This window comes from Crocuta crocuta, unplaced genomic scaffold (assembly GCF_008692635.1).
Source record: "Crocuta crocuta isolate KB4526 unplaced genomic scaffold, BGI_CrCroc_1.0 scaffold218, whole genome shotgun sequence".
NCBI lineage: Eukaryota > Metazoa > Chordata > Mammalia > Carnivora > Hyaenidae > Crocuta > Crocuta crocuta.
The window spans coordinates 6750727-6757917 of NW_027533170.1; the positions used below are offsets into that span (position 1 = coordinate 6750727).

The 7191-nt window shown below is 39.9% G+C and overlaps 1 pseudogene; it reads left to right on the plus strand.

The window, feature by feature from the left end:
* Positions 1 to 2272: 2272 nt before the first annotated feature.
* LOC144216878 (5-hydroxytryptamine receptor 3E pseudogene) lies at positions 2273 to 2930 on the plus strand (annotated as a pseudogene).
* Positions 2931 to 7191: the final 4261 nt, after the last annotated feature.

Sequence of the window (7191 nt, forward strand, 5' to 3'; positions counted from 1 at the left end):
TAAGTTTTGATGCAGGAACAGTGGGGGGAAAAGAGTGGAAACATCAAGAAACAATTCTATGAGAGCATGACATTCTTCGGAGGGAAATCCAGAGCCTGAGATCATCTTGTCAATCATGAAACAACCCACCTTTATGACGGGTGAGAAATAAGGCTTTTGGGGCCCTTTTTTCCAGTCCCACGTGGAATATCCAGACAGAATGATGGCAGAAAAATAAAATATAAACTAATTTGATAAGAGCAGAAACTGAAGACTTCTTAATTTTCAGCCTTAAATAGGCTGTATTCAAGGCCTAAGCAGAAAAAACATGAGAACTCTTGAGAAGATACACTACACGTGCTTCATGGATCGACAAGTTGAGAGAAGCAAGAAATCTACTTTACTTAATATGTTTAGGAAACATATGAACCTACACTCAGCATTTTCTCTGGGCCACGATTTTCAGAAAAAAATTTAGGGAAAGAATGTGGAATTTTCTATGTGTTTACTGGACCACTAGCAAATTCTATTTTAGAAGATTCACAAAATCGCCACATCACTGTCCCCAAGTTCATGTACTTTTTCAGTTGAATTCCAATACAGTCGAGCGACTTTTCTTACATATTCCCTTCTTGTATCTCAGGAGCCAATCGATTTGTTTCCTCATTCTGTACTCTAGTTCTGACTTTTCTGACAGCAAAGCCATAGACTGTTAAGAGAGATTACTACCTGTACTTACCATAGTAGAGCCATACTGAAAGAGAACGTACCCTTTTCGAGGATGAGTTGAATTTTGTCCATAAAAGCATGTGTGCCCTCAAAACACCTGGAATCTGACTTATAAACGGGAAGCCCACATTCAGATTCAGCTCCCATGCATTATATGTCAAAGTTAAAATAAGCAGTGGTAAATTACAAAGACAGAATAAAGATATTCTGTCATTTTGGTACATGTAGTAAGGAAAGCACCAAAGAAAAAGGGCCCATATATCAACAGTAGCACTGCCATGAGCCTTCATAAGCAGGAAGCCCCAAGTGATTACTCAGTTCTGAAGGTCTGGACTTATTACGTAACATATCCATCAAAGCCAAGATGATGAAGGATAAGCAGCTTCTATGTGATTAATAGGTACAAGAGCACAAAACAAAGGAGATTAAGAAAGCCAATGGGTTTTATTGATAGAATCAGCCTCGTCTCTTACCAAGGCAAAATACTCATTCAGCCAGCAACCCACTAAAGCTGCTTAGAAAAATGCTTCTATGCCCCAGGTAAAGACCTGATATGCGCTTGTATACGACAGCACAATTAGCAAATTCATTCATGAAGGTCGATGAGAAAGATTTGCTTGAACTAAAAATCATGATTTCTTAAGAGAGCAAAACAAGATAGTCTTACAATAAAGGGAAAGGATTTTATTTCATTTAATAAACACCCTGAGTTCAAGTGAACATTATACGGAAGCTTCTAAAAGTTCGATTAAGAAGGAATTCCAGGGGTGTCTGGGTGGCTCAGTCGGTTAAGCATCCGACTTCAGCTCAGGTCATGATCTCATAGTCCTTAAGTTCGAGCCCTGTGTCAGGCTCTGAGCTGTCCACACAGATTCTGTGTCTTCCTCTCTCTCGGCCCTTCTCCCGCTAGCGCTCTCTTTTCTCTCTCTCTCTCTCTCAAAAATAAAATAAAAACGTAAAAATTTTTTTAAAAAAAGAAAGAATTCCAAGGGGCCACCTGGGTGGCTCAGTCGGTTAAGTATACGACTCTTCATTTCAGTTCAGGTCACAGTCTCATGGCTCGTGAGTTTGAGCCCTTCATCTGGCTCTGCACTGACAGAGTAGAGCTTGCTTAGGAGTCTCTCTCTCTCTCTCTCTCCCTCCCCATCTCTGATCCTCCCCCACTTGTGCTCCCTCTCTCTCTCTCAAAATAAATAAATAAACCTTTTTTTTAAGGAGGAATTGCATAAACAATGCTAATCCAAGAAACTCCTTCCAGTTCTTTCTATGAACCGATTATTTCCCTGTGTGTGAGTCTCTCTATCTTATGGTAGCCAGGCTTACCGAGTAAAAACACAAAACAGTTACATTTGAATTTGAGATAAATGACATACAGTATCTATTATATGTGATAGCTTTTACCAGGTCTACAATTACTTGTTGGTCCCTCAAATTAAAATTTTACTGGGTTTCCTGTAATTTGTTCAGCAATCTAGTACATCTCTATGTATTCAGTCTTCTTGTTATCTACTGTTCTTAACACAAGTATAGATAACATTTGCACATCTGATATCCTTAGAATTATATGTTCCACTTGGCCATCAGGCACAGGCCCAGACTCATCATAAACCTTCTTGTGCCCAGTGGCCTTCTGGTTGCCACTGATGCCCTCAGCTTCTCCCAACCAGCCGATATTGGGAATCATGCCCCATTCAAGATAACCTTTCTGCTGGGCTATAGTGACTTCTTACTCATGATGAATGATTTACTCCCCACCAATGGCACTCCCCTCATCAGTGTCTATTTTGCCCTGTGTCTGTCCCTGATGATGGTCACCTGCTGGAGACCATCTTTGTCACCTGCCTGCTGCACCTGACCTCACCCAGTCCCCACCCATGCCTCGGTGGCTCCATTCTCTGCTCCTCTACTGCACCAGCCCAACAAAGTGCTGCACCACTGTACCCCAGAAGAGAAATAAAGACTTGGGCCTCCCCCTGCCCACCTGCCTGGAGTGAAGGAGCCTGTGGAGTTAGTGGAAAAGATGCCAAGTCCCAGAGTGGCAGTTAAATGGATGTCCTGGGTCAACAAGGGCCCAGCAGGAAGATGAGATTCAGAAGCAGCACTTGGTCAATCTGTGGGTGTAGTTCAGCCACATAATGGACACCTTGCTCTTCTGCCTCTACCTGCTTTTCATGGCCACCTCTGTGGTCACAGTGATCATCCTCTGGAACACCCAGGCATGAGGTCTATTTGCTCCTGCAGAGCCCAGCCCAGAGCTGCTTCTGGCTTCCAGACACCAGCCAGGTCTTTGCCCCTTGTTGAGTATCGACTGTCACAGCTCTGCCGCCTTCCATGCATCTCAACGCAGCTCCACTGATCAGTCTCAGCCCACCTCTAGACATTTTCCTCTTGTATCTGCATTCTGTTGGCTTCCCTAAGTCTCTTCATGTAGTTCTATGACCCCCTCATGTCTCCTGCATAGCAGTCCTACCCCCTCTCCTTCCTTTCTTATCCTAATAAATCATTCTGCAGGAAAAAAAAATTTACAGAATTTAGAGCAGAAAAGCACTTAGACACAATGTAGTTTGATGATGTTATTCCATAGTTAAGGAAACTGAGACTCAAATAGATTAAATGACTTGACAAGATCCCATAGCTAGTTACTATCCTATTCGGAGAAGGAACTGGGATATAGTTGTCCTGACTCCCAGTTTTTTCTCTTTCTAGAATATATTTTCTCTCTTAAATCTGAAGTTCCAGTTGGTTTTTCAAGGATACATTTGGACCAGATTGACACTTTCATTTAGATGGATATACCTATATACAAATCATTTGGTTTCTATGTACAAGATGGAACACACACTCATGTACATGCACGCATACACATGCATGTGCACGCACACACACACTGCACAAACAAAAAGGAAGTTTCAAAGCAACATGTTATATAGTAAGCACATCTGTGGTTCAAGGCTGCCTGATATCCATCCTTCCTTTAAGTATTCGCATCCAAAATTCCTTTTAGAGAATGGCCTTTCTCCCTACTGAGTAAAGTCTAATGGGGCCATTGATTAGGGCATCCTTCCTAGCCAAGGAGTAGGCACATGACCAAGGTAAGCCAGGTGATAGTTGTCATTTCCCAGCCCTTTCCTACCCTCCATCTTTAATTCTGAGATGATAAACAAATAGAATATTCCTCCACCTTCACCCTATCCCAGACAGCAAGGAGTAGATGATTCACTGCATTGGAAGTGACCAGGCAAGACAACAGAGCCGTTCATACTTGCAAGACCCTTTGGAGCTAATTATTTCCTTCTATTTAAAGCCAGGTTCTTTATGGGGTGCCTGGGTGGCTTAGTCGGTTAAGAATCCGACTTTCTCTTGGGTCATGATCTCGCGGTTCGTGGGTTCGAGCCCCGCGTCAGGCTCTGTGCTGACTGCCAGCTCAGAGCCTGGAGCCTGTTTCAGAGTCTGTATCTCCCTCTCTCTCTGACCCTCCCCTGCTCACCCTCTGTCTGTCTCTCTCTCAAAAAATAAAATAATAAACATTAAAAAAATGTTAAAAAATAAATAAAGCCAGGTTCTTTAGCTCCTTCACAGTCTTCCAATAAATTATCTGCTTAGCTTTAAGAAGCAGAGTTGGTTTCTATTGCTTGTAACTGAGGAACTGTGATTGACATACAATATTTATATATTCCAAAAAGAAATGGAATTGTAACATTGGCCTGGAAAGAACTTTTAGTGTCACAGGCAATCCATGAACTGAGGAAGGTAAAAGAAAAAATACCTGATATTTAAAATATATACCTTTCCAGGTATATTTACTGATATTTAAAATATATACCGTTCCGGATGCCTGGGTGGCTCAGTCAGTTAGGTGTCCGACTTCGGCTCAGGTCATGATCTCACAGTTGGTGAGTTGGAGCCCCACGTTGGGCTCTGTGCTGACAGCTGGGAGCTTGGAACCTGCTTCCTATTCTGTGTCTCCCTCTCTCTCTGCCCCACCCCTGCTCATGCTCTGTCTCTCTCTCTCACTCTCAAAAATGAATAAATGTTTAAAAAAATTTAAATACATACCTTTCAATTGTGTGGGTGTGAAACTGATCTGAAAATAAATGTCCAACTGCACAAAATAAAATACAAAATTCAAACTGTTATCTAGATTGTCTTTAGTATGCTTCCAAAGACCTAAATACAAAAACTAAAGTTATAAATTTTTTAGAAGAAACAAAAGAGAAAATTGCTTTAACCTTGGTTTAGGCATAGGTTTCTTGAAAAGACGCAAAAACCACAAGTCATTTAAAGAAAACACCAATAAGTTGGATCTCATCAAAACTGCACATTTTTATCCCTCAAAAGATACTGTTCAAGAAATGAAATGACAAGCCCACACCAGACACTGGGGGAAAAGCTTTGCAAAGAATATATCTGATAAAAGATTTGTACCTAGGATATTAAAAAAAAAAACCTCTCAAAACTCAATAAAAAAAAAAACAATAAAAAATGAGCAAAAGATTTGAACAGACACTTCACCAGAGAAGATATATGAATGGCAAATAGCCCATGACAAGATGTTCCACATCAGTAGTTCTTAGGAAAATGCAAATTTAAAATACAATTTAAAAAAACCTCACAAGCAAGATGATCCTAAGGATTCATAACAACTTAATGCAATTTGGTATTCTAGATAGCACCCTAGAACAGCAAAAGGAATTTGGGAAAAACTAAAGAAATCCAAGTAAAGTATGGACTTTATCAGTATTGATTCATTAGTTGCAACAAATATACCAAACTGATATAAGAAGTTAGTAACAGTGGAAACTGAAAGCAAAGTATATGGAAACTTTTTGTAATTTCCTCTCAATTTTTCTGTAAATCAAAAACTGTTCTAAAAAATAAAGTCTATTGGAAACATGCACACTTATCCAAATGGCGAAAACTAAAGTTTGGTTATACCAAGTGTTGATGAGGATGTGGAGAAATTAACACTCTCATAGACTGCTGACAGGATGTACAACACATTGTAACAATGTTAGACAAAACAAATACATGATTTATNCTAGAATCTAGAACATACTCTTTAAGCTCTTGTAATGCAGCAGTAAGAAGTCAAACAACTCAGAAAAAAAAGGGAAGATTTGAGTACATACTTTACTAAAGAAGGTACACAAATGCCATGGAGCACAGGAAAAGCCACTCAACACCATTTCTTATTAGGAAGACACAAATTAATATCCACAATAAAATATTACTGTACTGGATCACCTCAGTGGCTCAGTTAAACATCCGACTGTTGATTTAGGCTCAGGTCATGATCTCACAGTTTGTGAGATCGAGCCTGGAGTCAGGCTCTGCACTGACAGTGAAGCACAAAGCCTGCTTGGGGTTCTCTCCCTCTCTTCTCCCCTCCCTGGCTCGTGCATGAACGTTCGCTTGTGTGCTCTCTCTCTCTCTCTCTCTCCACTGCTAAAATGGCTACATTTTAAGAGACTTATGGTACCAGCCACTAGTCAGAGTGCAGATCAACTAGAACTTTCATGTACTGTTGATGGAAATGCAAAATAGTATAATATCATCGACCATTTGGAAAGCAGTTGGCTAGTTTCACATGAAGGTACATTTACATTTACCATACGACTCAGCATTCCTCTGCTACATATTTGTCCAAGATATAGGAAAACCTACGTCCATTCAAAGCTTGGAAGTGAATGTTTCATAGCAGCTTTGTTCTAAAAGCCAGAAACTAGAAACAACCCAAATATATATCAACAAATGAACAGACTCCATGGATAAACAAGCCATGGGATAATCATGCAATGCAATATTCCTCAGAAATAAAGGAATAAACTACTGATACAAACAAAAATATAAATGAATCTCAAAACCAACACATCAAGTCAAAGAAGCTAGACAGTAAAATCTATATGCTACATATTTCATGTATCTGACATTCTGGAAAAAGCAAAACCATAGGGAAGAAAATCACACCAATGGTTATCAAAGGCTGAAAGATGGAGAGACAGGACTGATTTGCAAATGGTATGATAAGCCACTTTTTGGGCTGATGAAAATACTATAGATCTTGATTGTAGTGGGGGTTACACATTTGGCAAAACTCATTGAATTATCCACATGAAAAGGGTGAATTTTATTGGGTGTGAAAAATACCACCAAATACCTAAAAAAAAAAAAAAAATTGAAGCCCATATTGCAAAGTTCCAGGATAAATATTAAAATTTTATGTATAGTAATAAAAACATAAAGGCGTTCACAAGGTACTAAGGCTGAAGCACTCTAAAACCTAAATAAAAACCTATGCGATAAGGGAAGGGAGTAACAGAGAGTATTCTAAGTAGGGATTGCAGTACACACATGAGATTAATGATGGCAAGAAATATGGTATACCCCGATCTGGGGAAATGACAGTTAGCAACAGGGCTGGGCACAGAAGCGATGGTAGGCACTCACAGGAACAAAATTTCAGTGATGGGTGCAAAAGGTGGG